At 35.1% G+C, this 26,039-nt stretch overlaps 1 protein-coding gene across 15 annotated transcripts in view; it reads left to right on the forward strand.

Annotated features, from left to right (window-relative positions):
- Nucleotides 1–206: 206 nt before the first annotated feature.
- Nucleotides 207–26,039, forward strand: part of LOC107500100 — a 523,620-nt gene continuing 497,787 nt past the window's right edge. For all 15 annotated transcript variants that reach the window (XR_004952069.1, XR_004952067.1, XR_004952071.1 and 12 more), the window contains exon 1: nt 207–692. The gene's annotated coding sequence lies outside the window, so the exon portion shown is untranslated. The remainder of the gene's footprint in view (nt 693–26,039) is intronic.

Here is a 26,039-nt window from a genome sequence, read left to right on the forward strand (position 1 = left end):
AGTACTAAGCAAGGAGAAGGGGAAAGCTATGGTTCAAAAGCCCAAACTCCTCCATCCAGCGTTCGGGGTGGATTTTGAATGGTATAGAGGGAACAGGTGTGTGGAAGCACTGGTGAGGCAAGTTTTTAATTGGAGAACCATGTATCTTGGCCATTTATGGCAGGAGTCCCCAACCCCGAGCCTGCAGACTGATTAGGGTCAGTGGCCTCTTAGGAACCAGGCCACATAGCAGAAGATGAGTGGTGGTCGAGCAAGCAAACCTTTATCTGTGTTTGCAGTTGCTCCCCAGCGCTAGCATCACCGCCTCAGCTCCACCTCAGATCATCAGGCATTAGATTCTCATAGGAGCACAGGTCCTGGTGTCAAAAAGGTTGGGGAGTGCTGATTTATGGTAAGGGTCATTAGCACTGGATCTTCCTGGAAAATGAACCCTTTGCCTCTGATTCTGGTGTTCAAGTTCCGGTTTTGTACTGGTCCTTTAACTGGGCGCAGGAGGGAGAGACTTTGGTTCCAGGTGCAGCCAGAGGTCAAAGTTCTCTCCTCTGCGCATGCTTGGGCTGCATGACTTGCGGTTTTGGACTGTTGTCTCCGAAAAGCAACTCAGCACCTTGTTAAACGGGATAGGACCATTTTGAGCTGGTTCTGCGGTTATGGTTGTTAAATACAACCATTTTCCTGAATCCTCGCCACAAGTAGGTATTACTTTTCTGTTTAATTTTTTTTTTAACTGATGGACTTAAAATATCTCATGGAATTTACATTTTCTCTGTCTGCTAGAGAGGTTGAACATCTTTTTATGAGTTTGTTGGGCATTATAATTTACTCTTTGTGAAATGTCTGTTCAAATGCTTGGTTTTTGTTTATCTGTTGAGTGGTATATATATATTTTTTAACTTGAAATTCACATGACATAAAACTAATCATTTTAAAATGAAGAATTCGGTGTCATTTAGTACATTCATAATATTGTTCAATCATACCTCTATTTCATTCCAAAATAATTTAATCTCCCCAAAAGAAGACCCTAACTGTTAAACAGTTACTTCCCATTTCCCCATCCTTTCAGCTTCTGGCAACTGCCACTCTGCTTTCTGTCACTGTGGATTACCCATTCTGGATATTTCATATAAATGGAATCCTGCAATATGTGACCTTTTGTGTCTGGCTTCTTTCACTTAACATAATGTTTTCAAGGTGCCATCAGCATGGGTGGTATATCTTTTGGTTATCAATTTGAAAAGCTATTTGAGGATTCTAGATTTTAAAACTTTTATATCATCTAGATTGCAAACTCTTTCTTAATATATTATTTACCAATGAATTTTGTTTATAGAATTTACACATTCAGATGTATCTAGCTTTTCTTTAATCTCTGGGTTCGAAATTCGGTCTCCTAAAGTTTGTTCTAATATTTTTATTGGTTTAGGTTTACATTTAAAATTTTAAGCAAACTAAGATACTAGTATAAGATTTATTTTCTCTCGCGGAGATAGCCACTGGTATCACCATTATTTTTGAAATAAATTACCCTTTCTTTACTTGATTGAAATTGCATATTTCTGTATATAAATTCCTGCTATTGATTTTTTTTCTGGTTTTTCTGCTGTGTTCTACTAATTTCTCTGACTATTCCTGTGTCATAGTGTTCATAGTCTTCTTTCCCTATTACGTTTTTTTTCTGAGTTTATATTAACATACCTACATGTGGTTAATTTCCTTCCTTCCTTCCTTCCTTCCTTCCTTCCTTCCTTCCTTCCTCCCTTCCTCCCTCCCTCCCTCCCTCCCTCCCTCCCTCCCTCCCTCCCTCCCTCCCTCCCTCCCTCTCTCTCTCTCTCTCTCTCTCTCTCTCTCTCTCTCTCTCTCTCTCTCTCTCTCTGATTGTAGGCATTTTTCCATTTTGGATATCAAAAGCAATAAATTTAATAATTCATTCTGAAATAAGGAACTAGAAATTTCTTCTCATTTCTATTGTTAAACCTGTAAATTTGTATACTGATTAGTAAGAAATGATTGCTTCTTACAGAGACAAGCCTCTTCCCATCAAGTCTCATATGAACCATGAGTGTTTCATACTTGTATCCAGCACCTCTGTATTAATCTGTGAGTGTGCTAAATGTAAATATAGAATGATACTCAAGCTTTCCTGGGAGAAGCTATGTGTAATTTGTTTACTAGTGATTCCTAGCAGAGCCTATCACTATTCATGGCTTTTTGTTCCTTAATTACTAAAGATCATTGAACTGTTAATTTTTGAAGCATTTGTAGGTAACCATTGTGTACCCATTTACTGAGTAAGACCTAGAAAAGAAGACATGACTTGTTTCAGCTTTGAAAAACAAAGATAATTTTTACTTTGCTAAAAGAAGACATAGTCTCTATCCTTGAGAAAATCACAGCACATTTGGGGAAATATAAATATTTATAATTATATCTAAATACATCTTCAAGTCAACATCTTTATATACATATACACACATACCCCTGTAATAAGTTACATTTGAGTAGCATAGCTCTTTATAGTTTAAAAAGTGTTTTCACCAACATTGTTTTATTAGAATGTAACTGCAACATTGTGAACAGTGTTGGCAGCCATTTGTACCTCTGATTTACTGATGCTCAAAATAAAATGTCTAAGGTAAGCAAGGTCAAGTTCCTTTCAAAAAAGTTGATTTAATTCCTGCTACTTTTTACACAGTTTTATTCTTTAATAGAGCCATTCTTTGTTCCCAACACCAAAGCTCCCAGGATTGGGGCTATTCAATGATTTGGTGGGCATTTATAAAATGTAGTATGGCTTGTTCTTAAGATTGGAGATCCAGTAGAAAAGACTTCCATGGTCCCTGACCTCATAAAGTTTGTGTAATATGAGTGTGTTTTCGAGGGAAGGGATGTGTAGGACAGGGAAGGCAGGATAATAGACATATAAACAATAATTAGAACTGTGATAATTATACAGCACATTAGGATATGGTGTACCTAATATTTGACCTGAATAGGTGGATATAAAAGTGAACTTTTCTAAGGAAGTGATTGCTAAAGTGAGTATGCCATAGTTCGATAGAAAGCATTGAGGAAGAGGGAAAGCCTTAAGGCAGGAAGGAGACTAGAATATTAATATCGAGGAACATGAATAAAGGGTGGTAAAGGCTGGAGTATGAATAGCAAAGTTGGGTTGACATAAAGCCAGAGAGTGAATTAGAGCACTATTCTACAGGGCTTGTAGGTCAAAGTGAAGATTTTGGAAGTTATTGCTGGAGCAGTGAGAAGCTTTGGAGAGACATGGTTATAGTGAGTGCTCTGACTACTTTAGAGTATGGCGTGAGGAGAGAGACCAAGTAAAAGCCTTCTGGTAGAGTTGAGGTGAGAAATTAGGGTGACTTGGACTGGAATATTAGTAGGAGAGGTGGAGGAAGGGAACAGATTTGGGAAGCATTTAGGAAACACAATTCACAGTTTTTGGCAATTGAATCGATGGTATGGAGAAGATGTCAAAAATATCTGCCAAGTTTTGACTTGGGCATAAGGAAAGATCGTGTGACCTTAAAGGGTCTTGAAAATTTTGTTTTTTTCTTTGGTTCTTTCTTCAGGTCCTAAAGGAAAGAACAAATGAATGTACTCTTGTAGGAATTAAAGCCATAATGACACACCAAACATTTGCTTTAACTAAAGACGGCTACAGTTGTATAGAGCTGACATGAATATGATACATTATTGATAATAAAACTGAGGTCCTGCCCTCTATAAGAGTTAAACTAATTATTATACAGTTTCATGTTCACTTGTGTTATTTATTATTTTCTATTTAAAACCATATTTTTATTGCAAAAGAGGTATAATTTTACTCTCAGCTTATAAAACTTAATGTAACTTATCTGTATCTTCTAAGCATAGAGCCATTTTTGTCCTTTTAATAAGTGTAGTAATTTACATTGGCTAATGGTATAACTAAGATAATTAGCATAATGTAGTTGTATTCTTAACCACTGCCTTATTATAACACTTTTAAATCTTGTTATTTTTTTCCTGGTAGAACAGAGCTTATGATTATCCATGACTTTTTTTTTTTTTTTTTTTTTTTTTTTTTACTATGTGTATAAAACTTTTGCTTGCTTTATTTCACTTTTCGCAACTCAGCAACTTTACATGTAGTTTGGAAACTTTAATCACCACTGGGTGGAATTGGATACCTTGCACTTTTTTCTTGGTTCCAGATTTATTTGGGGTTTCTTCCTAGCTCTTTTACTTCCAAGATAGTGCATACAGTTTTTCATGGTAAAGGGAAATTTAGTCATTTTTTTCAACTCCACTGTGGTAGATAGCTATAGAAAGGAGGGTTTATTGTTCATGATTAAAATGCTTAATAAAAATTACAGTGATCTCTGCTATTGGGAATAAAATGCCTTGTTTAACCAATTTTCATATTTATTTACATACATATGTGTATACATATATTCATATATAATTCACAGAAGCCTAATTTTTTAATAATCATAGTCAAATTAGCTTCCCCTAAAACTAAAACCAGGTTTAACTGTACTTTGACCCCAGAGGAGTAGACCGTGTCTCAGGATTTTCCAAGCCCTGACTCGGGCATGCTGTCATTCCAGGCTCCATTATGCTTTCTCTATACAGTTGCAAAAGTTCTCCATAATAGAACATTTTTAGTATTCAGAAAAGATAGCTCTGTTCAATATGTGAGATCTTCATTATCTATTTCTAGGATACAACAAACTTCTCAACTTTTTAAATAAAAGCATATTCTAAAGTCATAAAATAAAGCATTAAAGCTAGTGAGGCCTGGTCTAGGAGGTGAAATGGATGGTTAAAATAATTAAAATGCAAGGTTTAAATTTTGCATTTTATTTAAAAGCCTAGTACTCTGGATCCTAACCCACTAGAACCATTAATTATGTGGACTTGTTTTTTAGCACTGACCTTCCCACCTTAGAGCTAAGGTCGTTCAAGTTTAAATCAGCCTTGTTGTCTTCCTATCGCCCCAGATCATCAATGATCAGAGACCTTTCAAGGTTGCAAATTATGAAAAAAACATTATATTATATTCAACTTACTTTACTCAAGTTAACCAGAAAACTTACTAATAAGATATCTTTAATATTTCCATTTCGACAGCATTATTTAATTTAAGGAATTTCTTAAAAGAAACAAACACAAGACCAAAATACACTTATTTCAACAACTTACGAAATTTGGAAAAAATGTGATACCTCTTTCCTTTAATAATCAAGAGGCAAATTGTGATTCCTCTTCTCTTTGACTTATGAAACTCAATCTTCATGCATATCACAAGGCGCAATAGGAAAGGTACTTCTCGTATTACTTTTTTGGTGCAAATTGTGTCAATCTGTGTGACTTCTTAATGACTTTTTTTTTTTAATCGAATGAGATTTTCCATAGATGGAGTAATTGCATCCATTTTCTTCATCGTTTCTCTGAAGTTACTTAATGAAAGGTCAATACGAATGCTATTAAAGGTGAGAAACAAAGATGTGTTTGTGAAACAGCTTTGTAAACTGTAAAGTGCTCACAAATATATAGTAATGAGAACATGATGGCAGTAGGTGTTTTGAACAAGGCTGATGGTTGAATATTCTTTAAGTACTGACTGGGAACCAGAGAAGCAACTTTCCTGGAGGAGGCTTTCTATTACTTTAGCTTCTGTATTAATTTGAATCTGCTCATCTGCTCTGCTGAGATCTCGCACATGGTTTGGCCTATTTCAGTCTCTAATGACAGGCCTGGTGCATTTTGATAGAGAACCTGCCAAACATGTCAAATTTCACACCAACAGGTAGTCAGCTGTCCCTTTCTCTGAGACATTCTTTCTACATGTTGATTTCATTTGTTTTGCCTCCTTCTACAAGGCCCAACTCCAGGCTGACTTTTTTCAGAAGGCCTGTTCCTCACTATTCTGACATGAAAGGCCATTACCTCAGTGGCTCTTAATATCTGAGCTCTTATTTTGACAACAGGTTTATTATCAACGTTGTGACATCTCTCCTTTTGCCTCCTGGAATCCTTACTTAGACCCATGTATTTTCAGATAAATTTCATGTGTGTACTTTATATTCCCTTTGATAATAGAAAACTCTTGAGGTCCAAAACCATAATCTTTAGATGCTTCACAGTGCTCAGGATCCATAAAAAAAATATATTATCACTTTGGTTTTCATTGATTTGGTTTTAATCACCAAAGAGATAGCCATAAAACTTTTTGCACTTAGAAAATATATCTTATTTTTTAACTTTTCTTTTTTCTTTTTTTTTTTTTTTTTAAAGAAGTTTATTTTTCATAAAAAGGGAATGGTATAGGAAGAGGAAAGATACAAAAACTTTTTTTTTTTTCCTGCAGTTCTTCTATCTGGGATTCATTTTCAGTTAGATTGAAGGTACTTAAAATGGATGAGCCTCATAGGGTCCTTAAACACCCTGTAGTTATGTGAAAAATACTGTGTGTTTAGTCACTTTTCCCCAATATACTCTTTTAAAAAGGGTATAATTTTTATCAGATTCTCAAAGGTTCTAAGTGATTCAAAGATAGTTGAAGATCATTGAAATGGAAGGTACCAGTACAGCTGGGTTTACTTCTAAGGAGGTGTAGACTAAAATGCTCAGTAACAAAGCTGGCATCAAAGGCCTTTTTTGTCTGGATTTTGGTACTATTACCAAAAAGAGTTACTGTGAATATTATCATTCTTACTTTACTGTATAACATTAATATATATAGAAAAATAATCCACAAAAATCTAAATTTATAATTTGGGTGATGTGCACTTTATGAAATGATTAGGTCAGATTTTGTTTAATTTCTTCTTGACATTTAAAATTACTTCATTTGTTGCATTTCAGAAACATATGTTTTTGCTCTGGACAAAGTATACCAGAATTCTATACTTCGAGATGGAGTAAACAAGCCCATAAATGGGCCACATCTTTCCATGGGAGAGACATGATTTTAAAATGTTAGTCTCACAGAAATGAAGATGTTTCCTGATTTTGTTTTTTTCCTGTATGAGATTACACAGCACTGGATTCACAATTGGAGTCTGACTAAAATCTATTTGCAGATTCAATAGCTCTGTTAATGTGTTAGTCACATGGGTGATTCTTCCAATACCCTAGCCTTACCTCAGCCTCCAAGTTCCTTGACCTTCTCTCCCACAGCAACTTGTTTTCCACCTCGCCTCAACCATGATCACATTCCAGTCAAGTGGTTCTCAAAGGGTGATCTTCAGACCAGTAGACTCAGCATTGCCTTGGACTTATTAGAAATTCAAATTCGGGGACTCAGCCCCAAACCTATTGAATCAGAAACTCTGAGTATGAAATCCAGCAACTCTTCTATCAAACCTTTCAGGTGGTTCCGAGAGCCACTACCCTAGACCTTGCTGATATCAATAGCACTACCTGTTCTGTCATCTCGATTTCAAGCTTCCCATCCTCCAACTACCATGTTTTTTTTTTTTTTATCTTTCCAGCTACTCCCTTCTGGTATCTCTACTTCCCCCTAAGATTCATCAATCATTTTCACTTTTTCTCATCACCCTCATGTCCTCATTACTCCTATTTTAATTAAATTTGGTGGTTCATGATTATAATCATTAAGTCTCATACTTCCCCTCTCTTCATCTCACCTGGAAAATTTCTCACCCTGGGTAGATCACCCTCCTGCACTCTCACAACTGAGTAACTGGAGAAAAACTCACAACTATGCAGGGAATCTCACTTGAGCACTAACCCCAAAAGGTCTTTTAGTGTTTCCTGGAAATCCTAGTACATGCCCTTCGTCCAGTCACTCATATTTTTTTTTAGAAGAGTATTTTCACATTCTGCCTTTTACATGGATATTACAGTAGACAAATTATCTGTGCCCTTCTGAAGGCCAATCCCCATCTCCTGTGTTGGATTTCATCTCCTCTCCCACATTCAAGGAGATTATCCCAGCAATTCTTTCTCTTGCTTACACCATCATTTGTTTCTTCTCTATTGGATTATTCTCATCAGCAAATAAATAAACTGTCATATCATGGAGCATTAAAAAAAATTCCTCCAAATGCCCTACTACCTCATTTCTCTGTTTTAATAGAAATACCCCTTTAAAAAAGTTGTCTCTAGTCATTTACTCCCAATAGTCTCTCTTGAACATACTCCAGTCAGGGTTTTGTTTCCATTTTTCACCAAAGCAATTCTTCTCAAAGCTCCATGTTGCTCAGTATCTGGCATAGTTAATCAGCCCTCTGCTTCTTGAAATACTTTCTGTATTTCAAGACATGAAGTGTAGGACGTGACTTTCAGGACATGACTCTTGACTTGATCCTTCCTTTCTCACTAGCCATTTCTCATCTCCCTCCTTTGCTGGTTCATCTTCATCTTCTTGAGCTCTATGTGTTGGGCTATTCCCAGGCTCGGCCTTTAGCCCTCATCACTTGCCTATATTCACTCCATAGGTGACATCGTCCAATGTCATTCATGAGTTTATATACCATTTATAAGCTGATAACTCTAAAACCTGTGTCTCCAGTCCAGATCACACCTCAGAACTTCAGTTGTGTATCTATTTGATCTCTCCACTGTTATACCTAATAAGTCTCATCAGTTTATCATGTTCCAAACTGAAACCCAGATTTTTACACCATGCCCACCACACCTACCATCATCCATACTTTAGTTAAAAAACTACTCTATCCTTCCATTTGCTCAGGGCAAACACTTTGCAGTCTGCAGTTATCTTTACACATCCCACCCTGTTCTCTCTCAGCCTATATCTAATCCATAAATGAGACCTGTTGGCTCTACCTCCAGTTTACATCCTGAATATGACTCCTCCCAACACGTTACTTCTACTCACTCATCCACCCTCCCTTCTTTCTGAATTGTTTTAAGAGCGTCCTAATACTCTGCCCGACTTCTGCCCTTCTCTCTGCCCTCTTAGATGCTGCTCTCAATACAACGACCGGGTGGTCCTATTAAAAAGTAAATTGTATCATGTTGCTTCTCTGCCCAAAGCCCTTCCAAAACTTCCAATTATATCAGAGTAAAACAAAATTCCTTATCGTGGAAACTTCACCCTTCCTGACCTTGCTACCTTCACAACCCCTTCGTTATTTGCCGTCTCCCTCTCTTCCCCCACTTCCAACCTCCCCACTCCAGCCACACTCAGTAAATAACCCACTCCTGCTAAAGGATTTTGTTTCTGTTGTTTCCTGTGCTTTGAATGCTCTTTCCAGGAATATTCACATTATCTTGCTCCCTTGCCCATTTAAGGTTCCTTCCTACCCCAACTACACTATTTAAAAGACTAATATCCCACATAGACTGGCTTTCTTTTTTACCTCAGCTTTATTGTTCTCCATGTCACTTATCACCATCTGACATATTATTTAGGCTGAACCACGTGAAATTGTAGATAATGACCATTTTTGTCCTACAAAAATTGCCAGTGCATGGAGTTTGGGCTAATTCATATTTCTTGTTTATTTGTAAGCTCTGTGATAGAAGAGACTTTTTCTGTTTTGTTCTCTCTTGTAGGCCCAGCTCATAGAATAGTGCTTGGTACATAATAAATACTCAATAGATTACTGCAGAATAAAATAAATGAATGAATCAGCAATACTTCTAAGGTACCTGCAGTGTGCTATTTATGTTTCAATCCATGTGTCCAACCTCTTTTCTATTTTATCTCTCTACATAAAAATGAGTCACCATCTTCTTCAATCAGTAAGTAAATTAATTTGCAGTTGTGATAATTCAAGGGGAACAGTGTAACTATTTGAAAGAAGTATGTAATATAAATTAAAATCTATTATGTTAATATGCTATTAATCTAATATAAATATTTGAAAATATGTGTATATTTTATATAATGTCTATTTAACTGATTTTGCTTTATTTTTACTAAGACCACTAATATAAATTCTTATTTTTATGTCCACATTTCATTTGAAAGTGGATGGAAGGCATGCTGGAAGGGCAAAACTAGGATGGTGTTAAACTATTGGCTCAAATAAATGACAAAGTGATATTTTTCTCTGAATACATATCTACTAAATTTGAAAGGAAAGACTGAAATCATGAAAAGTATCAGTGTCGAGGAATAAATGCCTTTTTAAATTTTTGTAGTAAGCATATACTTTGAAAAGGCCGGTTGAAAAGAATCTGAAATGCTCTGGTAATGAAGTTCAGCCACAAAATTTAAGTCTGGGACTATGCATGGGGGCACGTTCTCACTGGCCATTATTTTAGGAAAGTACACAAAGATGTGATTAAGAATGCCCAAATGTAATCTGGGAAAAATAACTGAAATTATGTTTTTTTAAAAACCACAAAAACTGTGACACCTTGTAAGGTAGTTAAAATTGCTACATCCTTTCTTTTAAGAAGTTAACTGAGGCAAAGGAGAAAGCAGTACATTTCCTGGAGCACAGCACACACTGGGCGGAAGCTCCGGGATGAGAGCCCAAAAGTCCCATCTTCCCGCCTCATACTTTTGCGTTCAAAATATTGCAATCTGTTACCTAGTGGATGATTAGTGTGTGGAACTGAGTGCTTTAATTTTACTACAGGAAAAAGTAATACAGAAAAAGAGTAGAGTGTGATGGGGACAAAATTTGTCTAAACAAAGATATCCTTGGTTAATTAGTAAAATGGCAAAAACATATGAAAAACAAGAGAGGCACATGAATCTCTCTCAAAAGTGTTAAGTATTTCAGTATTCACTCATGAAAATCTTTTAATGTAATTCTCATATATTTGTAGAAATGATTAACACTACGTTCGAAACAATTTTTTTTGCCACTGAGCTAACATTACTTTTTATCATTATGTCTTTGAATTCTGTATTACTTATGTGACCTAGAATATGTCACATAAAAGAAAGACTAAGATAGCAAAAGAACAGTTCAGATCATAAAAAGATGTGATATCTGTGAAAACAGATATGATTAAAACAGTGTGTGCTGTTTAAATGAATTAGGAGTCATCATGGACAGCTCAAAGAAGAAGTCTCCTCATTACACAGAGACAGTTAGAAAGGGAAATAGGACTCCAGGGTACATTAAAAAAGGGAGAAAATAATATGGAAATATTAAATTGATGTTATATCAAATAATGATACACTTTCATCTAGAACCTGAGTCTAATTTCAATGAATGCACCTTAAGACATGTCAAGTAGAGAAAGAAAATATCTAGAAAATGAAGAAAAATGAAGAAATTGGGGATGAATTTGTGGAGAGATAATTTATTCTAAAAAAATAATTTTTTTAAAGTGGGAAGTCACTAGTTTTCTCAAACAGCACAATAAAGAACACTTTGGTAATTGGAGGATTGATGCTTATAATAAAATAAGTAGCAACAATAAGTAAACCTAAACAAAAAGTAAAAATAGGTAGTATTATCTGAGAAGTGGAATGATATTAAAACCAGTAGTCTGAGGTTAGGAAAGGGTTACTTATCAAAAAGAACTAGCTGGGAGCATCAGTGATGGAAGCAGAACTTATATGCTAGTGGCCTTATTCTTTACCAAGCTGTGTACTCACCTCTAATCCTCAACCAACACATAACATTAATTGTAGATAGATACCCTTCTACAGTGACACAAAAGTGTAAAATAAGATCTCTTGTCCTTTTTTTTTTTTTACTAATTAACAAAACAATTTTATGTGTTTTCTCAGCATAAAAGAATATGCTTGTTACAGAATATTAGTCATTTGAGAAAATTAGAAAGAAGAAAAAATTCTTATTGTTCCTAACACAACTTGATCACAGTTAGCATTTTGATGTATTTCTTTCAACATTTTACCTGTATATAGTGCTTGGTTACTTTATTTTATATAGTTGTAATAATACCATGAATACAGTGTGTGTGTGTGTGTGTGTGTGTGTGTGTGTGTGTGTGTGTGTGTGTTTTGCAAAAACATATTCCTATGTTATTATAAGCTCTCAGTGATAATTTCGCTATAATAATCTTGCATCAATAGTTGTACCACAATTTATGCAATTATTTCTGGAAAACTGATGATCCTGATACTGATAATTTTGTACTCTGAGGTTATCAAGTGATTAATGAATAGAAATTGTTTAATAAAAGCATGAATGTAATGATCATCCAAGTTGTAAGAGGGAATGAATCCCACTTTTTCTAAAAAAAAAATAAGTCTTTTTTTAAGTGGGAAGTCACTTGTTTTCCACCTATGTTTGACTCTACCTATGAATGACTCTATCTATGTTTATTTTCAGTTACATGTATTCACATCATGCTATCATTTGCCCTTCAAATTATAAAGATCCATTGAGTTCGTATGATATCTCCATTAGCCAAGTTCCATGTGCAACTGGAAACTTAGTCAATAGTTTATGATAGCAGCTAACAGGGTTTATCTTTCAAATAGTAATCATGTCTAACTCTAGAGATAGAATACCTGAAGGACAGAGAAATTATCCCAAAAGAATTCTAGGTTTGGAGAATATAGATTATACAAAAGGCTTTTTCACTACAAAAGATACTTTGTGCCTATTACTTAGAACTGAAAATAGCTAGAGCTCACTATTGTGAAACCAGTGGCTTCCTCTAAGAAAACAAATGAAATTATTTTATTTTTCCTTTAATATAGTTATCATTTTATAACATGTTGGATTTATGTAGTTTAACTTGGTATATAAATTTTATCTCATTTATCTTCATGTGCTTGTTAAAATGAATAACATTATCTTCATTTCATAATGAAGAAAGAGTTTATGGTTGGAAGAATAAAAGAGAACTAAGATTAAATCCTAAACCCTTCACTATGAGCCTAGTTTACAGTTTTTACAATGACATTCATTTTTATTTTGCAAGTGAAAACAATGAAGTAAACTTGACTCCCATCGACCATTGGACTCTGAGACATCCTTTTCTTTATTTTCTGCTTGTTCTAATAGATTACTTCCAAAAATCTATTGCTAATTTCAGCTTATTTCCAAAATATGAAATTGGACTTGTATATGATCTAGATGTGCGTATAACTAGCTGGATCAGTGTGGATTGTTTTCTTAAGTCCCCAACTTCTTTCAGTTAAGTTATTCATTAAAACTCTCTCTTTAACAAACTGTGGATGAGGTCTTCCTAAACTTCATAAACTTCAAATGATTTTCCGCCTTTTCCATAGACTACTGTTAGGTTCAAAAGTCCTTTTTCCTTTTTTTGAAATCTGCAAAGAGATTAGTAAAGACCAAATTTTGGGAAACTTGAAGGTACCAAGTTTATCTCAAAGGTACAGTGAAGAATTCAGAAGGTATATTTTTTCATTACTGAACAGAGATGTTTAGAGAAGAAAGAGAGGATAGATTTAGAGTGGAAATAGAGGAACTGAATAGCAGATTCTAAACATTTTAGAGCTTTGAGTGGAGCAGCATTCTTTCCTCTCTTATGAAATGCCTTTGAAAAGGATTTGGGGTCTTGATTGCATGTTTAGGGCGTCAGAGTACTAAGAAGGGGTAGGGAAATTCGGGGCCCTATTCTGCCTTTGCTGAATACTGTAGCTTTTTTTCTACCCTCCCCCCAACCCCCCTGCTGGTAATTATAATGTTTGGAAAGATGAAAAAAAGAATTTTTTTCCTCTTGGAGAATGCTTTCTTTCAAAGATTCTGAGTTTGGAGAAGATCTTTAAACGAAGGGGTACTAGACATAAGAGTCTTTTAAAGTCCTTCTTATCCCAACATTTGAAAAAGCATTTTATTCATAAAGATTATACTTTTTTTCAAAGGAGCCATTTAATTCATTATGGAGTAGTATGAAGCTGTTGAGAGAGATATAGCAGCTTGATTCATTTGAAATCACAGGACAAATAGACTTTAAAAAGCAAATGCATCCATTTTGACACTAATTATGTGTCTTTTGCACATGCAGTATCTCATGTCACAAATTGCTCTCATTTGCTTCTAACTGCAGAATATCTCTGAAATGAGATGAGTGGAAAATACCTTAAACAGGTGGATGTGGAACAGGTCGGAGGGGGCTGTAAGGATTTTGGTGGAGGAGGGGTGGGTCGAGGAAGGGAAAAATGAAGGTGTCTTAGAAGTCACTGGATGGAACTCATAGGGAATTGGTTCAACAGGATATTGAATCATGTGATAAGGTGGAATATATAGCAATATATAGCTTTTCAAATCATGTGTGTCCTCTTTACAATATAACAACAATGTAACAGAACCAATTATCTGCTGAATGTTGTGCTAAGATTATTTTATTTGTACATATTGTCTTTGAACTTTAAAAATAATCCTATAATTATATTATCATTTTATAGGTAAGAAAAATGAGGTAGTTAAGGAATTTAGTTAAGCCATCTCCGATATGTGCCTTTAGTCCAGCACCACCCAGGAATTAATTCAGTTCTGACACTATTTCCCTGGAGATAGCATTAGACTCAACAGGTTAAGGGCTCAGTCCTAGACTCCCCCACCACACTCCCAGCCCCAACTTCAGATGCCAGTCTTAAGTCTAGATTGTCACTTGTGCTTCTGATCTACCTGCCGTAGATCGAAGGTTTCCACAAACCTTTTCTTGAGTTCAATTAATTTACTAGAGTGTCTCACAGAATTCAGAAACATTTACTTACTAGATCACCAGTTTATTACAAAAGGATATAACTCAGGAGCAGCCAGATAGAAGAGACAAATAGGACGAGCTGTGGAGAAAGGACTTGGCGCTTCCATGCTCTCTCCAGCATGCCACTCTCTCAGCATCTCCATGTGTTTGCTATCCTGGAAGCTCAACAAACCTTGTCATTCAGAATTTTTATAGAGCTTAATTGGAAAAACTCTTCCGGCTTCCTAAAGGTCACTGAATGAGGCAGAACTTTCCAACCCTCTACTCATTTAGTCTCTGGTGACCAGCCCCATGGAGAGACAATCTAGGGCCCCACTCTAAGACACCTTATTAACATAAACTCAAAGGGGCTCCTTGGAATGACCAAAAAAAATTCATCACAAAATTCTAAGCCTCTGAGGAACTTTGTGCTAGAACCAGGGACAAAGACCAAATATATTTCTTATGATACCACAGCATACTATATACCATACACTAATACTTAGGGGATCGAGCCCTGAGAGCTCTCTGGCCACATCTGTATCAGAGCCCTTGATCTGCATTTTCCCCACTCCCACTCTTCTACCTTGCGACCCCTGTGCTCTGTAGAATGCTTTATGACAAACAGAAAGTTTGCTGAAGTCTAAAGAATTAACCTGAGTTTGGCATCTTGCAATCCACTCTTGGATCTATTTAGCACAGGAGGAGAGCTTTATAAATGATGCAAGAGTTTCTTAGCGTTCTTTATAGAACAATTCAAATATGCTAAAAACAACCAAGAGGAATTTGAACAAAAACAAAAGCATTTGCTATAGTGTGAATTGGAGGGACCTTATATTATTGAGCTGATGCTTGTTGCCTGATAATGGACAAGATTAGCGTCACTTTTCTGTAACTAAGCCTGTAATGGTGTCACAGCCTATTTGATGCCAATTGGTGTTCCTGGGGTCCTTGGTATAAAGCAACCTTTGCAAATGAGTAGTCAAAATGGTTGGAATAAGGAATAAAATCAGAGAGTAAAAAATGAATAGCTAATTCAACACTTAATTTCTTTTAATTTTGAGAGTCTTACATATGTGCCACTGCTATTAATGGGTGGGATGCTGATGATAGGGGAAGAGTTTTAAACTGTAAATTTATTTTCACCTGAGCTGCAGAATTCAAACCTGGGATGCCTTACACGTAATGCAGTTTGACAGTTCATTTGAAATAAATGTGCCGATAACCCTTAAAAGTGGTAATAAAATACTCTTTGCTCTACTGTACAGATGATTAATACCACTAAAGTAATTAAATTCCATTAGGCTGAGGTTCACATACCCAAGGAATTGGTGCCAGGATTTAGCCGTTCTCTAGTGAGGACAAAAGACGAATGCCTTTTAAAGCCATATTTCACCAGGAAAATCCCAGGGAAGTCTATATTAACTTAGGACATCTGCTTGTTGTGATTGTTTGAGGTATTGATGCATTGGATCATTAGCAGGGTGGCGTGAACTAGTGTTTTCCTGTTGACAAGGATCTCTCACCAGGAGCTGCTAGCTTTCTGCAAGGGGAGAGAGAAAGCAAAGCCAGGCGGCCAAGTTGAGTCCTGTGAATGGCTTTGACTTACAGAATTATTGCTAACTGTATAGTCTCTGATGGTAGGAAACAGCATTTTGCCCCCAGCCATTTTTCCCAAGATCAAAGCCAAAGTAACTCTGTCTCCTGCTGTTTTGTAGCTGTAGATTCTTAAAGACTGGCATTATTGTCCTCGATGAACAGTTTGCCCCCTTTCAGATGGCTGCAGTAATGACCCACGGGGGAGGCAGTGGTTAGGCAGTGCTGACAATGTGACCAGGTGCTGCAGCATAAGCGTTTCATTAAATATTGAAGCAATGGTTTTCAGTTACACTGGCAAAAAGGGAATTTGGTCTATGTCCAAATATGTGGCTATTTTTTTCCTTCAACCTCTTCTAATCACATTATTTTTTTCATGACCTTTCTGTTGGAAATTAGCTGCTGTCCTGAAAAGCGTTGTGTGTAATATATTTAAGGTAATTCTGTGTTCCACTTTGCACGCTAGTAATCATTCTTAATGTATGAATGATTTATTTTCCACTCTTTTCTTTAAACTATGCAACCCATAAAAAATAAACCTTATGATTATTTCGGTTTTCAAAGGTACCAAATGAAAGAATCCTGAATTTTCAAGAGAGTTTATAGAAACTGAGAATAGGACTTGAGTGCATTGAAGACTTAGTTTTTTATGTGAATCATGTGAAAATGTTTTTAGAGCTTCAGCACCCTGTTTCCATTTGTAGGCCATGTTAAACCCATCTGTATAATTTGTGAAAAGAATTCCCAAGAGAACGGTCATTTTGAAAGGCATATAGATGCCACTTTATTAGAGCAGGATCCCCTCTTCAACTTACTGTGTGTGTGTGCAGGATAACTAACAAATTGTAACAAGGGCATGGCTGATGAGGCTGTGCTAACTGCTATCTGACTTCATGATCCTCTGATTCTAGAATACTCTAAGAGAAAGTGAGACTTAACATTGAACAACATTTATAAATTATAATAAAATAGCACACACAGAAAACTTAGTTAAAACTTCTAGAGGAAAACATGGCACCTATTGGAGGTTACAGAAGGTGAACCGCAACCAAAATATACCATAAAATGAAACAAAATAAACAGAAGTGCCATCTAGGAGAGAACACAGAACTTGAATAGTTTTCTCCCTACTTATCCCTGCCTTGAAAATCCCACCTATTGGTCAAAAGCTATTTTAAACTTTCAGGTTTTCTGAAAAATCAAATAGTTTCTACATGTTAAGTGCAGTTTGCTGGATGTCCATGTGTAAACCAGCTAGCTTCTTCTCACCATTCAACACAACTCTTTGGCACTTCTCTACCAGATACACATATGGTTTTCAATAGGATAACCATTTATCTAAGAAACAAACCAAATTGTTTTATGTGGGTATTATGTACTGATGCACCGAATTTGCCCATGAAACCACCAATGCTTTTTACTCATTATATTAAAATAAGATTCTACTGTTAATTTTTGCTCTATCTTTTGCTTGTAGTTAAGAACCGAATTAAAATTCCATTATACCCAATTTCTTAATCTTTCTTTACTTTCTTTTTTGTTTTATCCTTATTCTTTGCTCCTTTCTCAAATTCATAGATGTTAAATGATTGTAACTATATGAAAAAACTTACTGAAAAATATTTGCTGAATAGGTTTTCATATTATAACCAGTATTAATAAATACAACAACTTTTATTTAGAGAGATGAGAGAAATTTCAACTTTTTAAATTTATTGTTATCATTTCCTCTTGGTTGTGCTGTTTGAAACACCTTAGGAAATGACTAACTTCTTTTCATTGATGAATTCTTAAAAATATAGAGGTTTATACAGAATAGGAAAAGGGGAAGCTGCTGTAGATGAAAGCAAATAATAAAAAAAAAAAAAGGAAGATTTGTCTGGAGAAGTAAATACTGTATCAAATTTGTTTAAACCTATCCACACTTAGCTGATGATATTATCACCTATCTAGTACTTACATGTTGAAAATTGTCTATTGTCCTGAGACTGTTTCACGAAATGACAACTGGGCAAAATTCTAGGGTTGAATGGTGAACACAGAAATGAATACAAATGCATCTCTTGCGAATACCATTGCTTATAGCAGATATAGCCAAAATAGTTTCTGGAAAATGTTCATAATATTCCTCAAAAGAGTGTTATTTATCTATTTTCAAGTGCTGGATGGGATAGTTTTTCTGCTTTAAGAATGTTCACAAGCAGTGGTGACATCTTCAAAGTTATCTAAGTGAGATTGAAATATTTTTCTAGAAGTCAGTAGACTTTGAAAACCATTCTTTTTTTTTTTATTATAATGCAAACATTTTGTTTTGACATAATTTCCTCTTCACTTCATCATGACAATTTTCATGCGCCGTTGAAATTATTCCCCATTATTCAAACTATATTCTTTGGGCTTCTTCGAAATACACAAATATTAAGGATAGATTAATGCCAGAGAGCACATCTAAAATACTACTCAGGAGTCTAACACCTGGCCTAAAGAAAACTATTTTTAGTAGCCAGAGGAAAGATTAATATACATTTTTTCTAGACTAGGAACTAAATAGTCTCTTTTACAATAAGATTTTGCTGTAATAATATTAACTTTTTTTTTTTTAATTTTAACTTTCCTTTTTTTTTGATGAAATATAATGTTTAGCTTTCAGGTTCTTTTCCTGGGGTTCTCAATTTTGTGATACATGTCCTTAAAGATTATAAAATTATCTGTATTTGGAAAAATTTCTCAATTTTGGAATATTCTGTGTTATGGAAAATAATTTAGTAATATAAATCAACAAATGTTTTCTAAGTAACGGTAAACATATGTCCCAGGAAATACTTTGGTTAAGGTATCTGAGGTCTGATCTTATATATTTAGTTTATAGAGATTGACTCCTTGGTGGTGTTTTCTCTGAGAACCTTGTGTGCTCTTTTAAAGGTGAAGTCATGGCTAACCCTGTATTTGGTAGAAGTTATGGGTAACTCTGTATTTGGTGGAATATTGGTAGAAATAATGAAACTTGCCTTTGCTCAAAGGAAAAACTGATATTTTCCTCCCTTCATATACCCTAAATTAATTTTCTAATACATACATTAATAGTCTAACTTTTTCTCCTAGAACTACCTCCCACTGACTTATTTTTAGGCTTTTGAGCTATGTGACATTGCCAGAGAGAGCCAGAATTTGATTAGCAAGGGGGCATTGCAAGGTATACTCAAGGAAAACTTAGGATACTTAATCATTAAAGATTGGGAATTTCAAAGGATCCATTAGAATAGAGGTAGAAGATAGGTGTCATGGATTGCATATTCATGTTCTCCCCAAATTTGCATGTTGAAACTGGAACCATTAATGGGATGGCATTAGAAGTTGGAGGTCTTAGAGAGGTAACTAGATCATGAGGGCGGAGCTCTCTTGATAGGATTAGAGTCTTAATAAGAAAAGCCTGAAGATCAGAGCTTCCTTCCTGTCTCTCTGTTTTTCTTTCCTTTCTATCTTGTGAGAACATAGCAAGTAGATGACCATCTGAGGGTTCTCACCAGAAGATTGTAGCTCATTTACAATCTTGGCATTTGTAAATGAGTCATTCACAATATGACTCCTCATGAGTCACCAGTAAGTCTGGTGCATGTAGGATTTTTAGTTATACTGAAAAAGGAGTTTGAATTGTTCTGTGAGGCTAAATATATAGGGGTAGGTACCAGACAGTGAATATACCTGGCTAATCTCATAACATCCATACTTTCAAAAGTCTTTGTTTTCTCATCACAGAGAATTTTTGTAATTTGAATACTTCTGTTTACTTTGTTGTATGTGGAAAAAAATAGAGAAAGTCAAGTGTTAGTGATAGAAGTGCAGAAGTCAAAGAAAATGATAGGTCTTAGAAAATTAGAAGTTCTTGATACATTTAAGAATGCAGTGCTATGATTGTCTGTGGCTCAAATCTGTAACTGAAGAATCCACTGTATACATGAAAAGGCAAAAGAAAAAGTGACTCATGAAGCTGTTTCAAAGAGTCAAAAGTTCTTTAAATAAAGGAGGAAACTTGTGAAAATTACAGATGGTAGAATTTATTTTAATAGCATCATAAATGGCTTAAAACATGTATTTATAAGGTCATTAAGGATCTGAGGGAGTTAGTTGCCTAATTTTTTTTTTTAAGTTACATTATTGCATTTCATGAGAAAATGGTATACTATTTTGGTGTTTGAAAATATAAGTATTTAAGAAGTACTCTCACAATTGTGAATAGTGTAATCGTATTAGCCTCATTTTTAAAAAGAGGTAACTAAAGCACAAAATGTTAAAACAAATAATCCTAAAGCACACAAATAACAAAGGGGAGCTGAGATAAACCTGGGTTTGTTCTAGTCACATGCCTTTTTCACATAGATAAAAACTTCCAGATGTGACCTTCATTCATTTGCATTAGACAAGATGAGTCATGTAACAAGCAGGTTGCACATGACTTTTCAGAATTTTCAGTTTTCTCGGATCTTTTACTTCAGACAAATTTCACTGGTCTCAAGACAGCCTGGAAAAGTCTTAACTTATTTTCAAGTCCTTGTGATCCTTGACATGTTAACTGATGGCTACAAATTAAAGAGAAAAACACCTAGGGGATGTGCTGGAGCTGGCCAGTATTGGCTCACATGAACCAATTTTTAGATTTTAAAGCCTTTGTTAAACACAGCCATTATTAAATATTAAAGTATTACATGTACGGTTTAATTACATTTAAAATAAAGGCTATAAACAATAAAAACTCATCATTTTTAAATTATGACTCTTGTCTATGGTCTTGAGATTGTTTACATCTGTTGTATCTTTATGGTGTAAAAACTTCTCATACTCTCCCTTTAGTATCATCATGTTGGTAACTTAAAATCAGCCCTGATGCGAGTATTTACATAGGGAAAATAGCAAATGTTACTGGTGAGATCCTTTTTTCCATCCCAAGGGCTAGCTGTTAAACCTTTACTAGCATACCTTTAGTTACAGTTTTGCAAGTGTTTGTGATTCTTTTAATCATTCCTTTAACAAAAGGAACCTCAGTTATACTTAGCCAAAATAGCTTCAATCTCTGGTTCATTTTTTTCACAGATTTAGAGATTAGGATTGAGAGGAGATTTGGAAGAACAAACATCTTCTTGCTCACCACTAGTTTCTCGTTAAAGAAAGTGAAATGAGGAAATCTTGGCAAACCCATGCCTACAACAGGTTTTTTGGAATTGTACCCACATGTCAAAATGGAAAGAAATCAAGCTTGGATTTTTTTCACCTACTGGGGAAATCAACATGTATTAAGACAGAAGAGGAAAAGCTCATTTATAATGAATTGTTTGACCAATTGTGGTTCTTAGGGTGAGAAACTATTCTTTTCTATTACCAATACTTCAGAAGTGAGCATAAAAGGGCACAAAACAGGCCGTGTTTACAGACGACACTTAATAGCAAGTCAACAGTCGCTGAAAGGAAAATGTGAGAAGGATAGAAACCTGTTTTTGATCTTCATGGTGCTTACTCTGGGTTCTTGGACTTTTCTAGCTCCACTGAAATATGTTTCAACTTTGATGAGTTATGGATGCAAGAGAGAAGAGGATATGTGTGTGTGTGTGTATATATATATATATATATATATATATATATATATATATATAGTCTCAGGGTGCACATTTGCAGCTTTGAAGTTCTTTTACATTTTCATTCTTCATGCTGATGAGTCAGTGCAGATTTATATTACCATGTTATTATGGGTAGTAGAGACTGTCTCCTTGAAAGTAATGGCATGTGATTGCTTACTCCATTACTTTCTGTGGGACTCAGTCGTTGCCATCCTTAGGGACTCAATCCCATTGAAAGTAATAGTCTGAGACTGCCCACATTGTTACCGTGCTTTAAATTGGATTGAATTTATACTTATCGGTATGGGCCAGCCACAGAAGTCTTCACTTTTAAAAGATGTAGAGTTGATAAAGTTTTCTGGCCAGCAGTTGGAAAGTTTAACTGCCTGTTTAGAGAGTATTTGAAACATTTTTTAATGTTTTAACATTTAGCCTCTGAACTATTAAATTCATAACATTTTAGGAAAATTGTTTTTAAAGTTTAATTCTTTCTTAACGATGCCATATTCAGGCATTTCAGGAAAGAACACAATCTTTTGCTCGGATGTTAATTACTTTCTTGTTCTTAGAATAATTATATTTTTATAACTAGAAAGAGACTTCACGATATCATGAGATGAGGGAACTGAGGTTCAAAGTGTTTTGCCATGGTCAAGGTCACAAAGCAAGAGCTTTGTTATAAAGCAGAGACCATTGTGAAAGATTACCCAATTCCCATATAAATCTTTGGAATTAGTCTATTTTTAGACTTAGAAATATTAATGGGTTATTTCAGGATAAATTATGCATTGCTATTTATACTTAAACAACACATTTTAATTTTTCTCCATAAAAACAAAACAACAACAACAACAACAACAACAACAAAACATTTTCAGGTCCTGTTAGTAAAAAATACTTCGCTGGTGAAAACATACACTGTCGGGGGGAGGGGGCGAGAAAGAAGGCATTGTATAGGAGGCTGTATAACATAGTGTTAGAAAACTACTCTGGATTTTATCTGAATCTTAACTTTGCTCCTATATTCATAGCATAGTGTCAAAATGTGGCACATAGTTTTTAAATTTCTGTTCTGTTATCGAATTATTAAAATGCCCAATCTTGGAGTATTTGTATTTTAAAAAGCTTTTGTTGTGACTTCAATAAAATTAGCAAATGTTATTTTATATTTAGTTGATATTACAGCCAAAATATGGATGTACCTTGACATATATAGCAAAGTAAAACAGTTAATAAATCATTAAATGTTATTCAGTTTGCACCTTATCATGAAGTCTAATCATTTGTGAATTGGAGTTAAGACTTTCTTTTTCGTTAGTAGTGCCAATAGTTGAAAATATTGTCCAGTCCTAGATATTCAGTGTAAAAAAATTTCATGCTTTGTCAGTTGTATAATGGAAACAAGGGAGGTATTAGATTTGATAATAATAGAATAAACAGAAATTTAATTTATTATTTTACTCAGAGTCAATATTATTATTGATGTATAGATTTTGACTATATGCACATGTGCATAATGCTTATCTAACTAATATTTGGATAGACAATTGAATTAGTTATGTTATTCTGGGAATCTGGTATAATATGAGGGTGTAAATATGGATGTTCTCTAAAATCTGTTCCATTTCTAGAGTCTATTATCATGTGGTTTCAAAATTATAAATTTCAGTTGCAGCAGCTAATTGTCTTTTATTGTGTAACTATACTTTATTCTACATTTTTAATTTTTTTTTTAAATTTAAAAAAACCCCACAACATGCTAATCTGTGCATTTAGATGTCAGAGTAATGGTTACACTTGTAGTGTGATTTGGAGGCTGATAGGTGAGGAGCATAGGGAAGCTTCTGGATGCTGATAATGTTTGTTTCTTGATCTGTGTGCTGATTATACAATTGTGTTTGGTTTGTGAATATTTGTCAAGCCGTAAACTTTTCTCTAGGTATGTAGCACTTGAATAGTTTAAAGATGATGTACAAATATAAGGAATATTATGAATTGATTTTTAAAAATCTGATATTCCAAGAGACTAATCTCCATTTCAAAGTCCCACACAGAGCTTTTTTGTTTGTTTTTCTGTAATAGGAGAAGATAGAGGGTCAGCCAACTGTGACCTCTGGGTCAAATTTGGCCCGATGTTTTTATATAGCCTGTGAGATAAGAATGGCTTTTACATTTTCAAATGCCTGAAACAATCGGAATAAGAAAACTATTTCATGACACATGAAAATGATATGACATTCAAATTTCAGTGTCAAAAATCAAGTTTTTAAAAATTAATTAATTAATATTTTTATGATGGCATTGGTTAACGAAATCAATGTTTAAGCTGTGCACTTTAACAGTAAGGCATATATATATATATATATATATTTTTTTTTTTTTTTTTTTTTACACTGTGTGTTCACCTCCCATAGTTAGATTTCTTTCTGTCACCACATACTTGACCCCCTCTACACCACCTACCTCTCCGCTCCCAGCTCTGCCCTCCCCTCTGGTAATCACTAAAAGATCAAGTTTTATAGGACAGCCATGCTCATTTATTTCTGTATTATCTGCTCTTTTTTGTTGTCTGTTTTGCTGTATTACAGCTGTTTTTGTACCACAATGACAGAGTTGAATAGTTATAACAGAGATCATGTGGCCTACAAAGCCTGAAACATTTACTATCTGATCTTTTAAGAAAAAGTTTGTTGACTTGGTAAAAGGGAGTCAATCATGGGGTCAAAGTTTGATTGATACTATCAATTTTTTTAGATATTATTACAATTTAAATGGTGAATGAAATTTGCCACCCACTGGTATCATCTAACTCAAATATTACCCATACTTACCCAGATAGTTATTTTGAAGTTTACATTCATTGTTCATCAGATTCTCTACATGAGTGATGAAAGCAAAACCAGTAGAGTTAGCAATTACATTGAAAAAATATTTCCTTTGGGGAATTGCTAGTTTCCTTCCTTGTTTTATCATACTAGTTTCCAGCATCATTATGAAGCCAGTTTATCTCTGCCTTCACAAAATCCCTGCTGACTCAATTCATGTCCTTAGGGAGGTAATCTGGTTAATATTTTACAATCTTCACATGGGATCATACCTGCCTTTGTCTTCAAGAACTGAAGTGTTGATTTAGCAAAAGCACCTTTTGACCCTCAAATATCTGTGGAAAGTTTCTTCAATTAATCCTCTGGTTTGTTAGGCCATTTCCTCAACTAGTGTAAGCCATGTTCTGAAAGTTCTCTCTCTCTGTCTCTCTCTGTCTCTCTGTCTCTCTGTCTCTCTGTCTCTCTCTCTCTCTCTCTCTCTCTCACACACACACACACACACATATACACAGACTTCCACGTCGCTCTAGGGGAAATTATTCCCATTTTGTCTTCTTGATCTAGTACACACAGCTTCCTTGGATACAGACAATAGTAGCAACCTCACCAATATTAGCTGTTGTTTGGCTGATGAGAATCTTTTTGAGAAATAAAGACAGAGAACTGTGAGTACACAAGTATAGTCAGGGCCAGAGGAAGTCAAGGAGCATGAGGCACTAGAAGCTGGACTGTTCAGTGCTATAGACAAGGCAGATGTTTTATGTAATGTGGTGAGAGGGTGAGAAGAAGCTCATAATTCAGATCCATCTGAAATTAGAGAATTGGTGAAACAACCACCCCAAAACGGAGCTATGCCACAATTCTATGCCTTTCTCCTTTCACTTTTTTTCCTTCTACTTGTTCCATATATGAACGTGGAATGAGAGCCTGTGGCTTTTGGACAGTCTTTCAAAGTGGCCACGGTGCACATAAGAATAGATGAACAATAGCGTGGTGGTTATGACCATGGTTTCTGCAGCTAAGATGTCTGGATTCAAACCCAGCTCTGCCGCAGCCTGGCTGTATGCCCCTGGGCAGGTAACATCCCCTCAGTGCTTTCAAATCTTCATCAAGGTGGGGGTTAAATGAGTTAATACACATGCTTTGAAAGGTGCTCAGTTAATACTGCCTATTATTGTTTCACAGTTATCTTCTCTCAGATGCTAAAAACAAAAGAGTCCTCAGTAAGATAATAGATGTCAGCATAGCGATCAATTGGCATTGATAATGTATGAAGTAACTCTAAATCAAAGTTTTCCTTTAAAACTCGACTAATTTTTCAACATCTAAAAATAATTTTTTTCATTGTGGACTACGTCATACTAAAAACTTGCATCCTAAAACATTTTAGGCTTTACTCAACATCTTCTACTCACTCATTGATTGA

Source organism: Rousettus aegyptiacus, unplaced genomic scaffold (genome assembly GCF_014176215.1).
Source record: "Rousettus aegyptiacus isolate mRouAeg1 unplaced genomic scaffold, mRouAeg1.p scaffold_m13_p_7, whole genome shotgun sequence".
Lineage (NCBI taxonomy): Eukaryota > Metazoa > Chordata > Mammalia > Chiroptera > Pteropodidae > Rousettus > Rousettus aegyptiacus.